At 38.8% G+C, this 24,950-nt stretch overlaps 1 protein-coding gene across 29 annotated transcripts in view; it reads right to left on the bottom strand.

The window, feature by feature from the left end:
• RAP1A (RAP1A, member of RAS oncogene family) overlaps window positions 1-24,950 on the bottom strand; it is a 97,861-nt gene that overhangs the window by 28,200 nt on the left and 44,711 nt on the right. For 5 of the 29 annotated variants that reach the window (XM_065547882.2, XM_065547853.2, XM_065547847.2 and 2 more), the window contains 3 exons: window positions 24,672-24,751; window positions 17,590-17,782; window positions 17,382-17,487 (listed from right to left, as the gene is read on the bottom strand). The exons of 13 other annotated variants lie outside the window; for them this stretch is intronic. The gene's annotated coding sequence lies outside the window, so the exon portion shown is untranslated. The remainder of the gene's footprint in view (window positions 1-17,381; window positions 17,488-17,589; window positions 17,783-24,671; window positions 24,752-24,950) is intronic. 11 more of the 29 variants (XM_065547915.2, XM_045385263.3, XM_045385262.3 and 8 more) reach the window with 3 other exon arrangements.

Below are 24,950 nucleotides of genomic sequence, written 5' to 3' on the forward strand. Positions count from 1 at the left end.
GACTCCATCTCAAAAAAAAAAAAAAAAAAACAAAAAAACACACACACACACAGACTTCTTGTGAAGCTATGCAAGACAAGAAAATGGAACTATAAAACAAAGAAAAATCCGGTCAACCTAGAAAAATAAATACAATGAATATATGTTGAAGAAATGGAAGTAAAAGATTTTTCCCAGACTTCATCCTCCTGGTGGGGGCGGGAAAAAAAAAAGCTGGAGGCAAAAAGTTCACCAGCATACATTTAAATCATGAAGAATTTTTTTTTTTTTTTTTTTCCGGGGGACAGGGTCTCACTCTGTTGCCCAGGCTGGAGTACAAGGAGTACAGTGGTACGACTGTAGCTCACTGCAGCCTCAAATTCCTAGGCTCAGGCAATCTTCCCACCTCAGCCTCCTGAGCAGCTGGCACTACAGGAGTGCACCACCACACCTGGCTAACGTTTCTAACTTTTTTTGTAGACAAAGGGTCTCACTATGTTACCTAGGCTGGTCTCAAACTCCTGGGCTCAAAGGCTCCTCCCACCTTGGCCTCCCAAAGTGCTGGGATTACAGGTATGAGCCAGCACACCCAGCCACAAGAGTAATTTCACCACTTAGAGCAAAAATGATAATAATCACTGGGTTTACATGTAGAAGTAAAATATATTACAATAGTAGAAGAGAGAGAAAGAGAATACTGAAGGTCCTTAGATTATATCTGAAGTAATACAGCACATTTTGAAGTAAATTGTCATATGTTAAAGAAGTATATTGTAAGTCCCTGAGCAACCACTAAAAACAAACAAACAAAATTCAACTCAGGCCGGGCGTGGTGGCTCACGCCTATAATCCCAGCACTTTGGGAGGCTGAGGTGGATGGATCACCTGAGGTCAGGAGTCCCAGACAAGCCTGGCCAACATGGCAAAACCCCATCTCTACTAAAAATATAAAAAGTAGCCGGGCATGGTGGCAGGCGCCTGTAATCCCAGCTATGTGGGAGGCTGAGGCAGGAGAACTGCTTGAACCCGGGAGACGGAGGTTGCAGTGAGCTGAGATTATGCCACTGCACTCCAGTCTGGACAACAGAGCGAGATCCCATGTAAAAAAAAAAATTCAACTCAATCAAAAAGAATGTATGAAAAATGCAAACAAATAAGCAAAAAATAGCGAAGAAAAAATTGGGATCAATACAAAAGGCAAGATGGCAGAATTGAAAGGAAATCACATCATTACATTAAATGCAAATTGTCTAAACATTCCAATTCAAAGGCAATATAAAAAAGTAAGACCTAACTATATGTTGCTTCAAGAAACAATCTTTAAATATGGATACAGGAAAAAACATCTATTGGTAACAAAGTCACAATTACTGCTAATATTACTGCTGTGTTTTGTTGCCTGCATTCAAAATAGAAAGAAATACTAAATTTCATTCAGAGATTAGTGGAAAAAAAAAAAGATACAAATATTTTTTCTTTCTATGAGAGTATTGGGAACCCTGGATTAAGAATCCCTACCTACTCTAAACAGTTACCATTTTAGGTTACTTTAGTTCAGTTCTCAAACTTTTTGGTTTCAAGTCTTCTTTATAAACTCTAACTTTTATTTTTTTCTTGAGACAGGGTCTCACTCTTTGCTCAGGCTGGAATGCAGCGGCACAATCACAACTCACTGCAGTCTCCACCTCCCTTGCTCAAGTAAGTGATCCTTCTGCCTCAGCCTCCTGAGTAGCTGGGACTACAGACATGCACCACCACAACTGGGTAATTTTCTTTTTTCTTTTTCTCTCTTTTGCAGGGACGGGATCTCACTATGTTGCGCAGGCTAGTCTCAAACGATTCAGATTCCCAAAAGTGAGAATCACTTGTGCCCAGGAGTTTGAGACTAGCCTGGGCAACATAATCGAAGAGGCCATCAAGTAAGGCTCAAGACGCTTCGGCCTCCCAAAGTGCTGAAATTATAGGTGTGAACCACCATGCCCAGCCAACACTTTTACCTTTTTTTTTTTTTTCCCAACAATATCAATAATCACTTTATTTTGTTATACTTTAAATTCTGGAATACATGTGCAGAAAGTGCAGGTTTGTTACATAGGTATACGTGTGCCATGGTGGTTTGCTGCACTTATCAACCCATCATCTACATTAGGTATTTCTCCTAAAGCCATGCCTCCCCTTACCCCCACCCCCCGATAGGTCCTGGCATGTGACCTTCCCATCCCTGTGTCCATGTGTTCTCACTGTTCAACTCCCACTTATGAGTGAGAACATGCAGTGTTTGGTTTTCTGTTCCTGTGTTAGTTTTCTGAGAATGATGGTTTCCAGCTTCATCCATTGCCCTGCAAAGGACATGAACTCATTCTTTTTCATGGCTGCATAGTATTCCATGGTGTATATATGCCACATTTTCTTTATCCAGTCTATCACTGATGGGCATTTGGGGTTGGTTCCAAGTCTTTTCTATTGTGAATAGTGCTGCAATAAACATACAGGTGCATGTGTCCTAATAGTAGAATGATTTATAATCCTTTGGGCATATACCCGGTAATGGGATTGCTGGGTTAAATGGTATTTCTGGTTCTAGATCCTTGAGGAATCACCACACTGTCTTCCACAATGGTTGAACTAATTTACACTCCTACCAAAAATGTAAAAGTGTTCCTATTTCTCCACATCCTCTCCAACATCTGTTGTTTCCTGACTTTTTAATGATCACTATTCTAACTGGCATGAGATGGTATTTCATTGTGGTTTTGATTTGCATTTCTCTAACGACCAGTGATGATGAGCTTTTTTTCATATGTTTGCTGGCTGCATAAATATCTTCTTTTGAGAAGTGTCTGTTCATATCATTTGCCCACTTTTTGATGAGGTTGGTTTTTTTCTTGTAAATTTGTTTAAGTTCCTTGTAGATTCTGGATATTAGCCCTTTGTCGGATGGGTTGCAAAAATTTTCTCCCATTCTGTAGGTTACCTGTTCACTCTGCTGATAGTTTCTTTTGCTGTGCAGAAGCTCTTTGGTTTCATTAGATCCCATTTATGGGATTTTGGCTTTCGTTGCCATAGATTTTGGTGTTTTAGTCATGAAGACTGCCCATGCCTATGTCCTGAATAGTATTGCCTAGGTTTTCTTCTCGGGTTTTTAATGGTTGTAGGTCTCACGTTTAAGTCTTTAATCCATCTTAAATTTTGTATAAGGTGTAATAAAGGAGTCCAGTTTCAGTTTTCTGCATATGACTAGCCAGTTTTCCCAACATCATTTATTAAATAAGGAATCCTTTCTCCATTGTTTGTTTTTGTCAGGTTTGTCAAAGATCAGATGGTTGTAGATGTGTGGTGTTATTTCTGAGGCCTCTGTTCTGTTCCATTGCTCTACATATCTGTTTTGGTACCAGTACCATGCTGGTTTGGTTGCTGTAGCCCCATAGTATAGTTTGAAGTCAGTGTGATACCTCCAGCTTTGTTCTTTTTGCTTAGCACTGTCTTGGCTATATGGGCTGTTTTTTGGTTCCATATGAAATTTGAAGCAGTTTTTTTCTAATTCTGTGAAGAAACTCAATGGTAGCTTGATGGGGATAGCGTTGAATCTATAAATTACTTTGGGATACTGATTCTTCCTATCCATGAGCATGGAATGTCTTTCCATTTGTTTGTGTCCTCTCTTATTTCCTTGTGCAGTGGTTTGTAGTTCTCCATGAAAAGGTCCTTCACATGCCTTCTAAGTTGTATTCCTAGGTATTTTATTCTCTTGGTAGCAACTGTGAATGGGAGTTCACTCATGATATTGCTGTTTGTCTATTACTGGTGTATAGGAATGCTTGTGATTTTTGCACATTGATTTTGTATCCTGAGACTTTGCTGAAGTTGCTTATCAGCTTAAGGAGTTTTTGGGCTGAGACAACGGAGTTTTCTAAATATACAATCATCTCATCTGCAGAGACAATTTGACTTCCTCTCTTCCTATCTGAATACCCTTTATTTCTTTGTCTTGCCTGATTGCCCTGGCCAGAACTTCCAATACTATGTTGAATAGGAGTGGTGAGAGGGCATCCTTGTTTTGTGCCAGTTTTCAAAGGGAATGCTTCCAGTTTTTGCCCATTCAGTATGATATTGGCTGTGGGTGTGTCATAAATAGCTCTTATTATTTTGGGATATGTTCCATCAACACTTAGTTTATTGAGTGTTTTTAGCATGAAGGGGTGGATTTTATCAAAGGCCTTTTCTGCATCTATTGAGATAATAATGTGTTTTTTGTCATTGGTTCTGTTTATGGATTACATTTACTGATTTGCATATGTTGAACCAGCCTTGCATCCCAGGGATAAAGCCGACTTGATTGTGGTGAATAAGGTTTTTGATATGCTGCTGGATTTGGTTTGCCAATATTTTACTGAGGATTTTCGCATCAATGTTCATCAGGGATATTGGCCTGAAATTTTCTTTTTTTGTTGTGTCTCTGCCAGGCTTTGGTATCAGGATGATGCTGGCCTCATAAAATGAGTTAGGGAGGAGCTGCTCTTTTTCTGTTGTTTGGAATAGTTTCAGAAGGAATGGTACCAGCTCCTCTTTGTACCTCTGGTAGAATTCGGCTGTGAATCCACCTGGTCCTGGACTTCTTTTGGCTGGTAAGCTATTAATTACTGCCTCAATTTCAGAACTTGTTATTGGTCTATTCAGGGATTTGACTTCTTCCTGGTTTAGTCTTGGGAGGGTGTATGTGTCCAGGAATTTATCCATTTCTTCTAGATTTTCTAGTTTATTTGCACAGAGGTGTTTATATTCTCTGGTGGTAGTTTGTACTATTGTGGGATCAGTGGTGATATCCCCTTTATCACTTTCTATTGTGTCTATTTGATTCTTCTCTTTTTCCTTCTTTATTAGTCTGGCTAGCAATGTATTTTGTTAATCTTCAAAAAACCAGCTCCTGGATTCACTGATTTTTTGAAGGGTTTTTTGTGTCTCTATCTCCTTCAGTTCTGCTCTGATCTTAGTTATTTCTTGTCTTCTGCTAGCTTTTGAATTTGTTTGCTCTTGCTTCTCTAGTTCTTTTAATTGTGATGTTAGGGTGTTGATATTAGACCTTTCCTGCTTTCTCCTGTGGGCATGTAGTGCTATAAATTTCCCTCTAAACACTGCTTTAGCTGTGTCTCTGTCCCAGAGATTCTGGTACATTGTGTCTTTGTTCTCATTGATTTTAAAGAACTTATTTATTTCTGCCTTAATTTTGTGATTTACCCAGTAGTCATTCAGGAGTAGGTTGTTCAGCCGGGCGCGGTGGCTCAAGCCTGTAATCCCAGCACTTTGGGAGGCCGAGACGGGCGGATCACGAGTTCAGGAGATCGAGACCATCCTGGCTAACACGTGAAACCCCGTCTCTACTAAAAAAATACAAAAATTAGCCGGGAGCGGTGGCGGGCGCCTGTAGTCCCAGCTACTCGGGAGGCTGAGGCAGGAGAATGGCGTGAACCCGGGAGGTGGAAATTGCAGTGAGCTGAGATCCGGCCACTGCACTCCAGCCTGGGGGACAGAGCGAGACTCCGTCTCAAAAAAAAAAAAAAAAAAAAAGGAGTAGGTTGTTCAGTTTCCATGTAGTTGTGCCGTTTTGAGTGAGTTTCTTAATCCTGAGTTCTAATTTGATTGCACTGTGGTCTGAGACTGTTATGATTTCTACTCCTTTACATTTGCTGAGGAGTGTTTTGCTTCCAAGTATGTGGTCAATTTTAGAATAAGTGCTATGTGGTGCTGAGAAGAACATATATTCTGTTGATTTAGGGTGGAGGGTTCTGTAGATGTCTATTAGGTCTGCTTGGTCCAGAGCTGGGTTCAAGTTCAGAATACCCTTGTTAATTTTCTGTCTCATTGATCTAATATTGACAGTGAGGTGGTTAAAGTCTCCCACTATTATTGTGTGGGAGTCTAAGTCTCTTTGTAGGTCTCTAAGAACTTGCTTTATGAATCTGGGTGCTCCTGTATTGGGTCCATATATATATTTAGGATAGTTAGCTCTTCTTGTTGCATAGATCCCTTTACCACTATGTAATGCCATTGTCTTTTTTTTTTTTTTTTTTTTTTTTTTTATCTTTGTTGGTTTAAAGTATGTTTTATCAGAGACTAGGATTGCAACGCCTGGTTTTTTTTTTTTTCTTGCTTTCCATTTGCTTGGTAAATATTCCTCCATCCCTTTATCTTGGGCCTATGTGTGTCTCTGCACATGAGATGGGTCTCCTTAATACAGCACACTGATGGGTCTTGACTCTTTCTCCAATTTGCCAGTCTGTGGTTTTTTAACTGGGGCATTTAGCCCATTCATATTTAAGGTTAATATTGTTATGTGTGAATTTGATCTGGTTATTTTGCACATTAGTTGATGCAGTTTCTTCATGGTGTCATTATTGGTCTTTATATTTTGGTATGGTTTTTGCAGTGGCTGGTACCAGTTTTTGCTTTCCATATTTAGTGCTTCCTTCAGGGCCTCTTGTAAGGCAGGCCTGGTGGTGACAAAATCCCTCACCCTTTGCTTGTCTGTAAAGGATTTTACTTCTCCTTCACTTATGAAGCTTAGTTTGGCTGGATATGAAATTCTGGGTTGAAAATTCTTTTTTAAGAATGCTGAATATAGGCCCCCACTCTCTTCCGGCTTGTAGGGTTTCTGCTGAGAGATCTGCTGTTATTCTGATGGGCTTCCCTTTGTGGGTAACCTGATCTTTCTCTCTGGCTGCCCTTAATGTTTTTTCCTTGGTTTCAACCTTGTTGAATCTGACGATTATGTGTCTTAGGGTTGCTCTTCTCAAGGAGTATCTTTTCGCATTCTCTGTATTTCCTGAATTTGAATATTGGCCTGCCTTGCTAGGTTGGGGAAGTTCTCCTGGATAATATCCTGAAGAGCATTTTCCAACTTGGTTCCATTCTTCCCGTCACTTTCAGGTACACCAATCAATTGTTGGTTTGGCCTTTTCACATAGTCTCATATTTCTTGGAGGCTTTGTACGTTCCTTTTCATTCTGTCTTCTCTAATCTTGTCTTCATGCTTTATTTCATTAAGTTAATCTTCAATCTCTGATATCCTTTCTTCCACTTGATCGATTCAGCTATTGATATTTGTGTATGCTATATGAAGTTCTTGTGCTGTGTTTTTCAACTCCATCAGGTCATTTATGTTCTTCTCTAAACTGATTATTCTGTAAACTTTTATCAAGGTTCTTAGCTTCCCTGCATTGGGTTAGAATATGCACTTTAGCTCAGAAGAGTTTGTTATTACCCACCTTCTGAGGCCTACTTCCATGAATTCATCAAACTAATTCTCCATCCAATTTTGTTCCCTTGCTGGGGAGCAGTTGTGATCCTTTGGAGGAGAAGAGGCATGCTGGTTTTTGGAATTTTCAGCATTTTTTCCCCCTTGAGACAGAGTTTCACTCTGTCACCCAGGCTGGAGTGCAATGGTACAATCTCGGCTCACTGCAACCTCCACCTCCCCAGATTTCACCAATCAGCGCTCTGTGTCTAGCTAAAGGATTATAAATGCACCAATCAGCACTCTAGTAATAACGCACCAACCAGCGCTCTGTGTCTAAAGGATTGTAAATGCACCAATCAGCATTTGGACCAATCAGATGTAAAATGGACCAATCAGAAGGACATGAGTGGGGACAAATAAAGGAATAAAAGCTGGCCATCCCAGCCAGCAGTCGCAACCTGCTTGGGTCCCCTTCCACGCTGTGGAAGCTTTGTTCTTTTGCTCTTCACAATAAATCTTGCTGCTGCTCACTCTTTGGGTCCATGTCACCTTTAAGAGCTGTTAACACTCGCTGCAAAGGTCCGTGGCTTCATTCTTAAAGTCAGCGAGACCAAGAACACACCAGAAGGAACCAACCCTGGACACACTGGGAGGTTTCTCTGGGCAGGAGGCACAGTTATCAGGGATCCACTTAAGGAGGCAGTCTGTCCCTCAGCAGAGCTTGAGTGCTGTGCTGGGAGATCTGCTGCTCTCTTCAGAGCTGGCAGGCAGGAACGTTTAAGTCTGCTGAAGCTGCGCCGTTTAAGTCTGCTAAAGCTGTGCCCACAGCTGCCAATTCCCCCAGGTGCTCTGTACTAGGGAGATAGGAGTTTTATCTATAAAGCCACTGACTGGGGCTGCTACCTTTCTTTCAGACGCCCTGCCCAGACAGGAATAATCTAGAGAGGCAGTCTGGCTACAGTGGCTTTGTCATGCTGCAGTCTGACCTTCTGGGAGGCTTTGTTTACACCGTGAGGGGAAAACTGCTTATTGAAGCCTCAGTAATGGCAGACGCCCCACCTCCCACCAAGCTGGAGTGTCCCAGGTCAACTTCAGACTGCTGTGCAGAGAATTTCCAGCCAGTGGATCTTAGCTTGTTGGACTCCATGGGGTTGGGACCTGCTAAACAAAACCACTTGGCTCCCTGGCTTCAAGTCCCTTTCCAGGGGAGTGAACAGTTCTGTCTTGCTGGGGTTCCAGGTGCCACTGGGGTACCAAAAAAAAAAAAGAAAGAAAAAGAAAAACCTCCTACAGCTAGCTGTGTCTGCTCAAATGGCCGCCCAGTTTTGTGCTTGAAACCCAGGACGCTGGTGGTGTAGGGACCCAAGGGAATCTCCCGGTCTGCGGGTCATAAAAACTGTGGGAAAAGCATAGTATCTGCACTGAACAGCACCATCCCTCACAGCACAGTCGCTCACGGCTTCCCGTGGCTAGGGGAGGGAGTTCGCTGACCCCTTGCACTTCCCGGGTAAGGTAACACCCCACCCTGCTTCTGCTTGCCCCATGGGCTGCACCCCCTGTCTAACCAGTCCCAATGAGATGAACTGGTACCTCAGTTGGAAATGCAGAAATCACCTGCCTTCTGCATTGGTCTCACTGGGAGCTGCAGACAGGAGCTGTTCCTATTTGGCCATCTTGCCCGGAACCCCCAACTTCTACATTCTTAAGAGCTTTCATTTATATGGGTTCTCAGGAAAAGATGTTGGATTTTTTTTTCCCAAAATATTCTTACTGCATCTACCGATGCTATACGGTTTTTTCTTTTTATTGTATCAATATGTCTACTCTTACCACTTCTGTTGACATTGTACTAAGCTAGGTATAGTAACTATGCAAAAGGAAGAAGTAAAATTGTTTTTATGCACAGTTGACAATCCTGTATGTAGGAAATCTTAAGGAATATACAAAAATGCTATCAGACTAACAAGTGAATTTAGCGAAGCTGCAGGATAAAATGTTGATACAAACAAAACAAAACGTGAACAGTCATGTGCTGCATAATGACATTTCAGTCAACAGACTCTATTACATACAGGTGGTGGTCTTATAGATTATAACAACATATTTTTACTGTACCTTTTCTATGTTTAGACACACAAATACTTATCATTGTGTTATAACTGCCTACAGTATTCTGTACAGTAATATGATGTACAGGTTTGTAGCCTACGAGCAGTAGGCTATACAACACAGCCTAGGTGTGTGGTATGCTATATTATACATCCAGATTTGTGTAAGTACACTCTACGGTGTTCACACAATTATTAAATTGACTAACAAGGCATTTCTCCCCATTATGAAGCAACATGTGACTATATTTCTACACACTGGCAAAGAACTGAAAATTGAAATTTAAAAAAAAAAAAATGCCATTTACAAAAACATCCAGTAAGAAACTACTTAGAGATACATTTAGCAAAATATCTGCAAGACTTATATACCAAAACTACAAAACATGGCTGAAATTAAAGACTTAATAGAGAACTATGCCATATACTAAGATTTGCCCATATTATTATTAAGATGTCATTCTCTTCATGTTGATCTGCAGATTCAATGCAAACTCAATCAGCAGTTTTTGTAGAAACTGACAAGATAACTTTAAAACTTATATGAAAATGCAAATAATTCAGAAAAGCTAACATGGTTTTAAAAAAGGACAAAGTCTTATATTATCTGATTTCTAGACTTACTATGTAACTGTAGTAATACATATTGTGTGATATCAGCGTAACGACAAACATACCAATCAGTGAAACCAAATTAAGTCCAGAAGTAGAAACACACCTACATGTTAATTCATTTTTAATAAAGGTATACTGTGACACCCCATCCTGCAAGACGGCTCTCAATCAATGATTCTGGCCTCCTGGTACTCATACCTTGTATCGCTCCCTCTCACTATACATACCCTTGAATAAGTTCCCTCCCATGATGAATCAAGATTGGCCATGTGACCAATACAATACGGCAGAAGTGAAAATATGTGACTTCCAAGTCTAGATCCTAAAAGGCACTGCAGGTTGTGATGTGGTCTCTTGGATCACTTGCTCTGAGAGAAGCCAGTCACCATGTCGGGTGAACACCAGTCCTTCAGAAAGGCACACCCGAAGAGGAGCTGAGGACTCCTACCAAGAGTCAGCACCAACTTGCCAATTACGTTAGTGAGCCACCTTTGAAGCTTATCTTGATTTTAGTCAGTCTTAATACAAATAATTGCAGCCTTGTGAAATATGAGCTAGAACCCTCCAACCAAACCACTCTCAAATCCCTGATCCACAGAAACTGTGACAGAAAAAAAAAAAATGATTATTGTTGTTTTAAGCCAATAAAATTTGGGTCAACTGGCTATAGAAAAATAGATCATTAATACAGGGGCAAAAGTAATTCAATGCGTAAAAGATAGTATTATCAACAAGCCAAGCTGAGAAACAATGTTAACTTCAACTTTTGTCTTTGTAATAGCCAAAAATCTAGAGACAGCCCAAGTATCCATCAAGCGGTGAATAAATTGTGATATATCCAACTGCCGGAATACTTCTCAGTAATTAATGTAAGGAATGAACTACTTGCAACATGGATGAATCTCAAAAACATGTTCAGCAAAATAAGACAGACACAAAGAATAACATTCTGTAATTCTACTTATATAAAAATCTAGAAAAGGCTGGGCACGGTGGCTCACGTCTGTAATCCCAGCACTTTGGGAGGCCACGGTGGGCAGATCACCTGAGGTCAGGAGTTCGAGACCAGTCTGGCCAATATGGTGAAACTTCGTCTCTACTAAAAATACAAAAATTAGCTGGGCGTGGTGGCATGCGCCTGTAATCCCAGCTACTCAGGAGGCTGAGGCAGGAGAATTGTTTGAACCTGGGAGGCAGAGGGTACAGTGAGTTGAGATCGTACCACCGTACTCCAGTCTGCGCAGCAGAGACTCAGTCTCTTCAAAAAAAAAAAATCTAGAAAAGATAAAGTTATAGTGACAGAAAGCTGTTTGGGGCCAGTGGTGTGGCACAGGGGCAATAGCTACAAAGGAGCATGAGGATACTTTTTGGGGTGATGAGAGTGATCTGTATCTTTATTGTGGTAAAAGTTGCATAGGCATATTTATTTACCAAAACTCACTGAATATCTAAAATAGATACATTTTATTACATGTAAATCACAGCTTAAAAAGTTAATTTATTTCAATGGCAGAAAGAGAGAAATTTCTCAGAATACCAGTTACATACTGATATGGTTTGGCTCTGTGTCCCCACCCAAATCTCACCTTGAATTATTTATTTAGGAAATTTCTCAGAATATCAGTTACATACCAATATGCTTGGGCTCTGTGTCCCCATCCAAATCTCACCCTGAATTATTTATGTATTTATTTTTTATTTTTGAGACAGAGTCTCTCTCTGTCACCCAGGCTGGAGTACAGTGGTGCAATCTCGGCTCACTGCAACCTCCGCCTCCCAGGTTCAAGTGATTCTCCTACCTGTCTCCTGAGTAGCTGGGAATACAGGCGCCCACTACCATGCCTGGCTAATTTCTGTATTTTTAGTAGAGATGGGGTTTCACCATGTTGGCCAGGCTGGTCTCGATCTCCTGACCTCATGATCCACCCATCCTCGGCCTCCCAGAGTGCTGAGACCACAGGCATGAGTCACCGCACCCAGCCTCACCTTAAATTTAATAATCCCCACGTGCCAAGGGCAGGGCTAGGTGGGGATAACTGAATCATGGGGGCAGTTTCTCCTATACTGTTCTCATGGTAGTGAATAAGTCTCACCAGATCTGATGGTTTGATAAGGGAAAACCTGTTTACTTGATTCTCATTCTCTCTTTGCCTACTGCCATCCATGTAAGATGGGACTTGCTCTTCTTCGTCTTCTGCCATGATTGTGAGGCTTCCGCAGCCACATGGAACTCAAAGTCCAATTAAATCTCTTTCTTTGTATATTGCCCAGTCTCAGGTATGTCTTTATCAGCAGCGTGAAAATGAACTAATACACACACATAGTGAGGACATTATAAAGGAGACATAATGGCAAATATTGTTATTCTGAATCAAGCATTTGCAAAGTATTTTCTAGGTAGCAGTTCTGTACTAGGTGTCAAGGAAATAAAAATGAAAAGTATGTGTTTTCCATCCTCAAGGAACTTATAAAGGAGAAAGAAACAAATAACTACAAAACAATGGGAATAAAGCTGGTGCAAGACAAAATTAATGGGCTGGGGAAGGATGGACGAACACAGGAGACTCCAGGACAGTTGTTTTAATTTTGACTAGCTCATTTGAAGAGCTCAGTAAAAAACTGAATAGGAATATTCCAGCTATAATGCCTAGAAGGACATTCCAAGCAAAGGAAACAGCTTAAGCAAATACACTAAAGAATTAAATACACATCCTCTCCAGCACCTGTTGTTTCCTGACTTTTTAATGACTGCCATTCTAACTGGTGTGAGATGGTATTTCATTGTGGTTTTGATTTGCATTTCTCTGATGGCCAGTGATGACGAGCATTTTTTCATGTGTCTGTTGGCTGTATGCATGTCTTCTTTTGAGAAATGTCTGTTCATATCCTTTGCCCACTTTGTGATGGGGTTGTTTTTCTCTTGTAAATTTGTTTGAGTTCTTTGAACACTTTTACACTGTTGGTGGGATTGTAAACTAGTTCAACCATTATGGAAAACAGTATGGCGATTCCTCAAGGATCTAGAACTAGAAGTACCATATGACCCAGCCATCCCACTACTGGGTATATACCCAAAGGATTATAAATCATGCTGCTATAAAGACACATGCACACGTACGTTCACTGCGGCACTATTCACAATAGCAAAGACTTGGAATCAACCCAAATGTCCATCAGTGACAGACTGGATTAAGAAAATGTGGCACATATACACCATGGAATACTATGTAGCCATAAAAAGGATGAGTTTGTGTCCTTTGTAGGGACATGGATGCAGCTGGAAACCATCATTCTCAGTAAACTGTCGCAAGAACAGAAAACCAAACACCGCATGTTCTCACTCATAGGTGGGAACTGAACAATGAGATCACTTGGACTCGGGAAGGGGAACATCACACACCGGGGCCTATTATGGGGAGGGGGGAAGGGGGAGGGATTGCATTGTGAGTTATACCTGATGTAAATGACGAGTTGATGGGTGCTGACGAGTTGATGGGTACAGCACATCAACATGGCACAAGTATACATATGTAACAAACCTGCACGTTATACACATGTACCCTAGAACTTAAATTAAAAAAAAAAAATTAAATACAAAAGATCTAGGGATACTACATAGCTCGGCATTTGTCATGTTAAAGAGCTTATATTTTATCTAGTAAGTAATGGGGAGAAGACAAAGTGATTTTAAAAAAATTAATATGATGAGATTTGTATTCTGGAAAAACAACTGGCAGTATGCAAAATGGACTGAAGAAAGGAGACTAGAGGCAGGAAGAATAGCTAGGAAGCTACTGCAATAGCTCCAGTGCGAGATGACACGGGCCTGTACAGGAGCACTAGGGCTGAAGAGGGGCAATACTTTTCTGAGGATAAAACTGACAGGACTCCATAACTGATAAGAAGCTACTAAGAGGAATGAAGAAGACTCAGTGATAACTCCTAGGTATCTAGCTTGAGCAAGTAAGTGGTTGATAGCCTACCTCCAATTAAGACAGGAAACACAAAAGGTTTAAAAAGAAAGATATTACTTTCTTCCAAAAATTAACTGTGAGATTCCTATGGGAAGAACAGGTAAGGATATCTGATAGATATTTTAAAAGCCAACTCTGGAGGTTCTGTAGAAACCAATGGACTAGAAGTACAGATTTGGGAGTCAATGCTGGTCAAGATGGTAGCATTGAAGCCATAGCAGTGGATGAGGTCAATCAATGAGAAAGAGAAGCAAGAACTGGGTGAGCCTTTAAAAATAACCACATTTTTGAAAATATAGAGTAAGGTGGGAGAGGTTTGTGTTGGGCACTAGGCATCTTATACCTCTATCTGGATTAGGTGATTCCACTCCATGGGGAAAAAAAAATGGTTTCATTTCCATGAAAAGAAAAATACTGACAGCTAAACACAAGAGCATATATTTCACATAAAAGGATGCCCACATCCCTAGCCCCTTTCCAGTCCTCTTAAGTCTGGGGATCGCTGTCATTGTAACAAGATGTGAATTCACCGTCTCTCTAATCCAAAAATGCATCTTTCAAGACAGAATCCTAATATAGCAAGGATCATTTATATTCCCCAAATGCCTCCAGCTTTTCTAGGGCAACAGAAACTGGGGAAAGAACTCAGTGATGGTCATATTATTTTGGGTATTCTGCAACAACAAAATATTTGGCCCCTGTTCCTCAACTAAAATGGCAAGACATTCAAGTTCCAAAGCCATTTTTCACAGAGTATGTATAGAAAATTTTATCTACACCTAACAAATGCCATGGGTCATGAATGTATACACATAGGCACACTCACAAATATAATAATCAAATAGCTCACACAAGAAAGCATACACACAAATGAATTCCCAATAAGAATGTAAGTTAATTTTTCTTTCTAAGGGGAATTAGTTCTAACTCATTACTGCCAAGTTAGAAAACCTCTATGTTCTTCCAAGCAAATCCCATGCCTTTTTATGGAAATCTCTTGTGCCCTGCACTCCCAACACAGCACCAGAAAATTTCTTACTCTGGTTAAGATTCCCTGACAAATATGGAAGATAGGAATAAACATTACACTATGTTTAAATTTTAAGTCAATTTTGAGTCCCTAACATTATGGTCCAAGTTATAACCTAACTCTTCATTTTTCCTTCAGGAAGCCTACTTCTAATATTTACAAAAATAAAATGACTTGATTGTCTTTGTGAAGCAAACTGATCCCAACTTTGTTGTTTCTGCAATTTTTAACATAAATGAATGCATTATAGACAAAAGTTTCTCCTGTAGAAATGAACTTATGAAACAAAATTCATTAAAGGAAATTTAGTGATTAGAAATTTTGGAGAAAAATTTTTTACATTAAGGAACAGTGAAGATAGATTCTTAAGCAGTATATTGTTGTTTATCTTTAAATATTTACAGGGATCACAAATATTTAAAACTGACAACTCACCACAACATGCTGGTGGGGAGGGGAGTGAATATGGAAATCATGGTAAGATTTAACTTTCCAAAACAAAGGACAATGCTCTTCAGAGTACATCATAATAAAAACTGAACTTTTTGGTAATAGGAAATCACATAAATATACCAATACACAAACCAGAGAGAACTGAACAAAAGAACAGAGAGATGGAATGTACGAAAGAAAGAGGTAAAGAGGACAGACCCAGAGGTTTCACCAGCTATCTGATGCAAGTGTAGAAAGAACGCCAGACCCAAAGTAACAGTAGAATAACATTTCCAGAGATAAACTTAGAAAAGTTAGGAATCATCAGATTCAAATACCCAATGAATGCCAAACACTGTGGGAAGAGGAAAGAAAAAAGATTCTTGTACCTGAACATATTTTAGTTAAAATTCCAAACTACTAAACATGAAGACAAAATCCTAAAAAGCTTGTAGAAAGAAAAAACATATTCCCCTCCTCTTGAATATAGGCAGGGTTAGCAACGAACAAAATCCAGCCAACATGGTGCTATCTGAATTCTTAAGCTAGGTTAGAAAAGGTATCAGAGCTTCCTCCTGAATTTTTTCTCTTTGGGGATACGTATCTATGGAGTCCTAAGTGTTAGGCTGCCGTGCAGTCACCACTTTGGAGAGACCACAGAGAAAGACATGGTTGCCGGAGTCCCAGCTGTTTCTGTCTTCCTACATCTGTGACTAATAAAGGCTTCAAGATGATCCCAGACAGCAACCATCTTACTGCAACATTATGAGAGACTTAGATTCACCCAGCTGAGCTACTCCCCAATTTCATACCCAAGACATTTTGAATTTCTTGCAGTGTACTAAAAAACAATCTCAAAGAAACAAAGAACAGATCAACAAACTGAAAACAAATGGAAAGATGTCAGACAATCCATGTATATAAATACGTTAATATTAATTTACATTAACAGCACTCAATAGAAAAATAAAATTTAAATATAAATCAAAGCACACAAACAAAACTTGACAGAATGGGAATCGTGAATAGAATTTAACAGAGCTTACTCAGTAAATGATAGAAAGGAAAGACAAAACCAGGAAGGAGATATAGAAGATTTGAGCAGATAAAGAATCAACTTAACCTAACAGACATATAGAACACCACACCCAACAACTGCAAGCTATACATCCTTTTCCAGTGTACATGGATAATTTACTAGAATAGACCATGCTGAGCCATAAATCAAGTCTCAAGAAATTTCAATGGACTGAAATCATACAGAGTGTAATTTCTAACCAACATGAAATTAAACTAGAAATCAGCATAAAAATACAACACATTATCCCCAAATGTTTGTAAATTAAACAGAATTCTAAATAACCCATGGGGGAAGAAAGAAATCAAGATGGAAATTAAACAATTTCAATTAAATAATAATTAAAATGTAATATATCAAAAATTACTGGAGCTGGCAGGGCATGGTGGCTCACTCCTGTAATCCCAGCACTTTTGGAGGCCAAGACAGGTGGATCACTTCAGGTCAGGAGTTCAAGACTAGCCTGGCCAACATGGTGAACCCTGTCTCCACTGAAAATACAGAAATTAGCCAGGTGTGGTAGCATGCGCCTGTAATCCCAGCCATCTGGGAGGATGAGACACAAGACTCACTTGAACCAGGGAGGCGGAGGTTGCAGTGAGCCAAGCCGAGATCGCGCCACTGCACTACAACCTAGGTAACAGAGCAAGAGCGTCTCAAAAAAAAAAAAAAAAAAAAGAAAAAAAAAAGAAAGAAAGAAAAGAAAATAGTATACTTGACTTATATGAGGCAAATTTTTTATGAATAGCTGATTTTGTGTTTTCTTGTTTTAAATGCTGAAGTCAGTATTTAAAAACAACAGAATTCCTGAAATACAGTAACTTTCATTTGTGGAAATCTACTCTAAAAACATATCTAGATATGGACATCTAGCCCTTTGAATTCTATCCTCACACAACAGTATGTTTCAGCTGGGCGTGGTGGCTCTCACCTTTGAGGCTAAAGGGTCGCTTGAGTCCAGGAGTTCTATGGTGCAGGGAACTGTGACTGCACCACTGTACTCCAGCCAGCCTGGGTGACAGAGTAAGACCCTGACTCTTAAAAAGAAAAAAAAAAAAAAAACAGACAAATTCATTTCTGGGTAATCTAATTGTTCAGAAACTTCTTTACACGACTGTTTCTTGGTATTGGCTACTTACTGGGTGGTTTCAGCTCTGCTCGCCCATGTAAACAAAAGAAAGAGAATTCCTCTTCTATTATACACTCCTTTAAGTATCTGAAGACAGTTATTTTCCTCACTTCTTTTTCCATAAACAGTCTCCTTTCTCAAATAATAAAGTTTCAAACTCTATTATCATTCTAGTCTCCTCTGCAAAAGCTTCAGTTCTCTCTCTTAAAAGCAATGCATACTTGATTAGCACAATTAGAAGATATTACTAAAAGGCTTATAAGAAAAAAAGAGCAGTCACAATCTCAATCTACAAGAGCTACTTTAAACTTCTACCTGCCTGTTTCTTTGGGTGTTTCCCTTAATATTTCCAAATAAAATTCATACTGGAATCTCTTCATTTTTGCATTTGGATATTGCTATCATATAGATGAGAATTTTAGCTCTCTTAACACACAGCAAAGCAGTATATTAAGATTACATTTCTTTTATCATATAATTTGTGTTTATTCTGGAATTATCAACATAATTTCCCACTCTGTCAAATCGGCCAGATAATCTATCAATTTCATTCCCTTCTCTCCCCACCCTCCAAAAAATTCTTTTTGGATCTTCTATAATCTGTATCAGTTGCTCCCTAGGTCTGTAAATATTTGTCAACCTAGGACTTTCTTATGTACTAGTTTAGAACTGTATTTACAAAAGTGCTACCACTATTTGCTACCAGTCCTCCAGAAAACAAGGGGCTTGCCCTGGTACATCCATGTCTTGCCTCAGTACACTATTTAGTTCACTGAACAGTATGAATATATAATATAAAGCTCATGAGAATTTTAAGAGAAAGAAACACTAAATTATGGATCATTCTCAGTACTGTGCCATCACTTTTTGGTACAAGCACCAAAAACTTACTAGTAATACTTTTTTAAAAAACACTTTTAAAAATACAAGGTTTCCACAATTTCTCAGGTTTATGCATTTCCCCTCTTCTTCCTTAGGCATTAAAAGGGAACACATATTCTACTGTTTTAAAGAAATGTATCCATATCTACACATCCCCAAATAAATCTTTACCACAATCTTTAGTAAAGTATGACTGATTCATTGCACCTTTGTAATTCTCCAAATATTCAAGTAAAGGATTAAAATATTTAATCCAAGCATCTCACATATTCAAGAGTAAAATTTTTGGCAAGTTTGACAAGTGGTCTTGATAGGCTTGATATACTATTATGACAACAGATACAATAATCTACCATTTGAAATTATTCCCTGAACAAAAATGTGTTAGTGTATGCACTTTTCTCTCTTTGTAAAAATCTGCCACATTTTTAGTTATATCTCCTTTTTCATTCGTATTGTTTATCTCTGCCCTTCCTCTTTTACTTTTGGTCAATTTTACCAGGTTTATTACTTTTACTAGTCTTTTTCCAAAAAAACCAACTTTGGCTGTGTTGATGTTTCATTGTAGACCTCTTTTCTATTTCTTTAATTTCTGCTTTTATGTTTATTATTTATTTCCTTTCTTTAGTTTATTCTAATGCTTTTCCAACTTAAGTTGGATACCTGCCTCAATAATTGCAGCCATTTTTGTTTTTGTTTTTGTTTTTTTTTTTTGAAACAGAGTCTCAACTCTGTCACCTAGGCTGGAGTGCAGTGGCATGATCTTGGCTCACTGTAAACTCTGCCTCCTGAGCTCAAGCAATCCTCCCACTTCAGCCTCTAGAGTAGCTGGGACTACAGGTGCATGCCACCACGTCCGGCTACATTTTTTGTATTTTTGATAGAGACAGGGTTTTTGCCATCTTGCCCAGGTGGGTCTCGAACTCCTGGTCTCAAGCTATCCACCCACCTGGGCCTCCCAAGGTGCTGGGATTACTGGAATGCTTAAATGAGCCTGGGCCCATTTTTCTTTCCTAATTAATATCTCAGATCCTCCATTAGGGGTCACTTTCCTTCTACCTAAAGTATATCTTTTGGAATGTTTCTTACTGCTGTACAAGTGGTGAGAACAAAAAAAAAACTCCCAGTTTTATTTATCTGAAAACTTTGCTTCACTCTTCAAAGATATTTTAGCTTTAATAGTTATTTACTCTGAGTACACTGTAGTTACTATTCTACTGTCTTCTGATTTCTACTTTCCTTTCAATAAGTCAGCTGCTAGCCTAATTGCAGAGCTTTTGAAAGTGATCTGTCTTGTCCTTCTGGTTATTTTTGAGATCTCTGATCATCTGCAAATTTAACTATGAAGACTTTAGGTTTAGATTTCTATTTACTCTGCTTAGGATTTATTTGACTTCTTGAATTTGTATCTTTTTGCAGTTTTGAAAATTCTAATTGAAATCTCCTTAAATACTGTATCTACTTGGCTTTTCCTCATATCTGAAATTCTAGTTATTAGACCTTTTCATGCTCTTCTTGAAATAGTTAAGACGTAGACAAGGCTGCTGTTAATAAGAGACTCAAAAGTGGCTTAACCAAATTCAGGGTTATTTTCCTTTCACAGGACAGTCTTGTTTGGCAGCTAGGCAGTCTGAGACAGCCAAGCTCTTATGTCTTATTGTTCTATCATCCTTAAGAGTATTGCCGTCTTCTACAGAGGGAAAAATATCTCATCGCCATGTTTACATTCCAGTTCACAGAAAGGAAGAAAGAGAAAGAAAATGGCATATCCCCTTTCCTCTTACAGGCATGACCTAGAAGTTACACATATTTCAATTTGCATCCCAAATTACCAAAGCCTTGTCACATAGTCAAACCTTACTATCAGGAAGGCAATGAAATGGAAGTTTTAGCTAGGCAACAGAGCATCCAACTAATATATCCACTACTTATTAGACACAGAATGGTATCAGAGAAAACTCGCAATTTAGGCTATGGTTGTCCAATTTTCTTTTCTTTTTACAAATTTTCCATTTCTGTCTCTTTTATTTGGTTAACTTTGGTCTCATTCTGTTGCCCAGGCTGGAGTGCAGTGGCACAGTTCACTGCAGCCTTGACCTCCTAGACTCAAGGGATCCTCATACCTCAACCTCCCAAGTAGCTGGGACTACAGGCACAAACCACCATGCCCAGCTAATTTTTGTATTTTTTTGTAGAGATGGGATTTCACCATGTTGCCCAGGCTGGTCTCGAATTCCTTGGGCTTAAGTGATCCACCTGCCTTGGCCTCCCAAAGTGCTGGGATTACAGATGTGCGTCACTGTGCCTAGTCTACATATTTCATTTCTGAAAGTTCTCCCCCCACCCACAAAAAAGCTATTTGTAACTTCTCGTAATCTCATTATCTTTCTCAGTATAGTAAAATGGTTAAAAGCCTGACTTTAGGACCCATACTGCCTGGCTAGAATCCTGGTTCTACCACTTTACTAACCTTGGTCAAGTTATATCCCCATTCTGTGCTTCATTCCTTCACCTGTAAAATGGGGATGATAATAATCCCTACTTTAGAGTTTTGTGAGGATTAATTAACACGTAAAGTACTGGAACAGTTCAAGGTTCCAACTGATAGCTACAAAATGTTAGCTATCATAATCCCACCATTCTTATATTTTTAATCTTTACCTTGCTAAACACACTGATTTTAAATTCCTGTCTAGTAATTCCAAAATATGAAGTCAATGGGAGTCCAATTCAGTTGTCTGTTATCTTGGCTAGTCCATATTTTCAGTGTCTTTTTCTTTTAGAGTTCTGTGATATTTTACTGTGATGTGCATTTGCTTCTGCCAAGTGCCTGGGGTTACTAGCAACCAGAATTACTTTGAATCATAGTCAAATTTTAAGATATTTTTGGGCTAACCCAAAAACTGCGATTTAGATATGGAAACATAAAGGCTAGGGTGCAAGTATAAAATGTCAAAGAATAACAACCCCCAAACTTGCACCACCACTTCAACTTAGTGCCAACATTTGCGACAGTCTAGTTTCCTTGGAGTTGGCAGGAAGAGGCGTGGGGAGGGGTGCACAGACACTCGGTGGGATGCCTCCTCATAGACTGAGCTTAGTCTCCTATCCTCTTATGTCTGCGAAGGCAATGAAACCATAAGCCCAGGTTTGCTAGTTCAGTAGGTGCCATCAAGCCAAAAATAGGCTCTGAGTGCTGGTTCTAGCTTTCACTTACTTTTTAGCCTTTGAGCATGTCTCATAAATGTCAGTTCCTTGATATTGTTCCTTTAGGTTTACAGTTGTAAAAGGGACCTTCATTTAAAAAATCTTACATGGCCAATATGCACATCTTCACAAGTGAGAAGTCATAAACCTACATTTTTTTTTTTTTTTTTTGAGATGGAGTCTTGCTGTTTTTGCCCAGGCTGGAGTGCGATGGTGCGATCTTGGCTCACTGCAACCTCCGCCTCCCAGGTTCAAGAAATTCTCCCGCCTCAGCCTCCCAAGAACTGGAATTATAGGTGCAGGCCACCATGCCCAGCTAATTTGTATTTTTAGTAGAGACAGAGTTTCGCCATGTTAGCCAGGCTGGTCTCGAACTCCTGACGTCAAGTGATCCGGCCGCCTCGGCCTCCCAAAGTGCTAGTATTACAGGAGTGAGCCACTGCGCCCAGCCATGACCCTATACGTGATGAAAACATTTCTTTATAATATTCTCAACATAAAATTATGAATATTAGTTTGTTATCAAGAATATAATCTATAATACTGTGATAATTTAATCACAGAATACTACTTTGTATTTTCTATCACCATTTTTTTTAAAGAATAGAGAAACAGGAGAGGAGGGTAGGAGTGTCAGAAACACCTGGGCAAAGAAACACTACCCTCCAGGCAAAGAATCTGTCAGTTCCTTTTCTTTTCCACTACATGACTCTAGTCTAAGCAACCTCCTGGGACTATTGAAATAGCCTCTTAACTGGTCCATTGTTGCTCACTTGGGTTCCTCTACATTGCAGCCAGAATGGTCTTTCCAAAACAGAAAATTGAATGATTTCATTTTGCTCACAGGGTAAAGATTAAACTCCAAGTCCTCAGAGCTCCTAATGATTTGGCCTGTATCCACTTCGTCTTGCTCCATATCCCTATTTACTCTCTATGACAGTCACACTGGCCATCTTTCAGTTTCTTAAACCTGATATGCTCCCTTCTGCCACAGGGCTTTTGCAGAAGCTATTCCCTTTGCCTGCAATGACTTCTTCCTTCTCCACTTAGTTAATAATGCCTGCTCTTTTCCTTGGACCTGAGCACAAGTATTAATTCCGTAAGATATCCTTCCCTGACCCCTTTGAGTCAAAACTTTATATACTCTTACGGTATTGGACATTTTTCCTAAGCAATACTGATCACAGATGCAAATCAATGCTTTCTGTAAATCTCTGTGATTTACCTAAATTAGACTGTTGAATATCATACAAATTATTTGCCACATGTAATAATCTCAGAATTACTGTTAAAACCTAATTCACATTCTATTTTTAGAATATCTGCAATGTGATCTGAGTTCTTACATTCAATGACTACCATATTATTATACATAAGGAGTTTTTAATCTAATTCTTTATTAAAAAAACAGTCTAAGACAGATTGTTTCAATGATTCCAGATTTTACGTATGAAAACTAATAAATACATGCACATATGGAAACTAATAAACACATGCACATGTTGCATGGCTGAGTGTTGCCACATAGAACTGTACAAATAATCCCTAAATGACAGTTTTTGCAGTATTAGTATAAATACTTAATTTGAGAAGAGAGTCATAATTCTGAATTTTTTTCTGAAAGATAACTAAGTAAACATTTTTGTGAAATTCAAATATAATAGCTTTGTTTACCCTACTGTGAATTTTCATGTCATGAGGCAAACAACACTTGTACTGTTTTGAAGACTTCAACAAAAGATTATACAAAATTACATCTTTCCTGTATGCTTTGTCTCAATGCATTAAAAAAAAATTCTCCCTTTGTTGATTCAGTTTAAACTGTCAGTCATCAAGGTTACATAGGTCATTAGATCGAGCCATCTTCTCTCTTCAGAGAAACAAGTATTTTAGAAACAAATGAAAATACTTTCAAGACAAACCCAAAGGTTACTAAAATTGTTACTTTAAACCATTTTAAATCTCCAAAGTAAAATATATTCTTCATATTAAAATGATTTAAAAGAAAGAGATGGTCTCTTTTGGCTATAACTTTTCCTCCTAAATGTTTAATACTGGGAATGCTTCTAATTACCAGAATAAGGGGGGAATATCATGGTATCCAAAAATATCCTATACTCTGTGCCTTTAGAAACTACATGTGCTCTTGGATCCATGAGCTGTCAAAAAAACAGTGACTGCGTATCCTGTTTTAGCAACATAGCAAATGATCAAAAGCACATCACCAGTAAATGTTTGACTAAGGGAAATGAAAATGAAAGACTGCTTTTTACATGTATTACCATCTACTTAAATGAATATTCTTCAGTAACTATTAATCATCGCAGACAAAACATTTGTAAACCATGCAGAAAAATTTTAAGGCCATGACTAATACTTTCTAGGTTGACCAAAATACATTATTTTCCTTAAAAGATACATTTGGCCAGGTGTACTAAATTATGCCAAGTATAGTTAAGTATACCAATTCTGGAATCTTGATAGATACATTTCCATAAATAGAGGTATTCACTCTAACTTTATTCCCTTAACAGCACTGCCACATAAACTACATGTGACCAAAACTAAAGCATGCCAAAGCTAATGAAAAAGTATGAATTTGGAGTAATTGTAAGCAAAAATGCATAATTATAACTAAAGTTTCTGGTATCTTTGTTTTTTAGACTATTATCCAGCTAAAATGTTATAACCTTTTCTTGAAGGGAAAGTAAAAACATGTAACCAAGCGCAACTAAATTTTATATATCATTCTGTCACTTACAAAGCTCTTTCGAAACTTTTTATATTTTAGGTAATCAAAACCAAAACTATATGTCATTACCCCCACTATAAAGAAACATACAAGGCTTAACTTGGATTCAATGACTTAAGCATAAAGTAATTAGGAAGCTGTATTCAAACCTATGTCTCTAGATTTTAAATGTTGCTCTCTTTTGAATATATTATGCTGTTATATAACAACAACACAACAACAATAATGACAAACATTTACTGAGTGCTTACCATGTGCCAGGAAGTGCTGTAAGAAATCCTCACAATAAGCTTACGAGGCAGATACTAGTAATATCCCCAAAGTCACATATCTAGGAAGAAAAGCCATGATTTAAACTCAGGCAACCTGCTTTCAGGGTTCACAATCTAACATGCTAAATTGCCTGTATTCATTCATGTACATAAACTTGTATATGCATAGAATACCTTTGGGAAGGAAGCTGAGGAATGATGGGACATGGAAAGAAAAGACATTTTTCTCTGTGTACTTTGTATGTATTTCTCGAAACC

Source organism: Macaca fascicularis, chromosome 1 (genome assembly GCF_037993035.2).
Source record: "Macaca fascicularis isolate 582-1 chromosome 1, T2T-MFA8v1.1".
NCBI classification, from domain to species: Eukaryota; Metazoa; Chordata; class Mammalia; order Primates; family Cercopithecidae; genus Macaca; species Macaca fascicularis.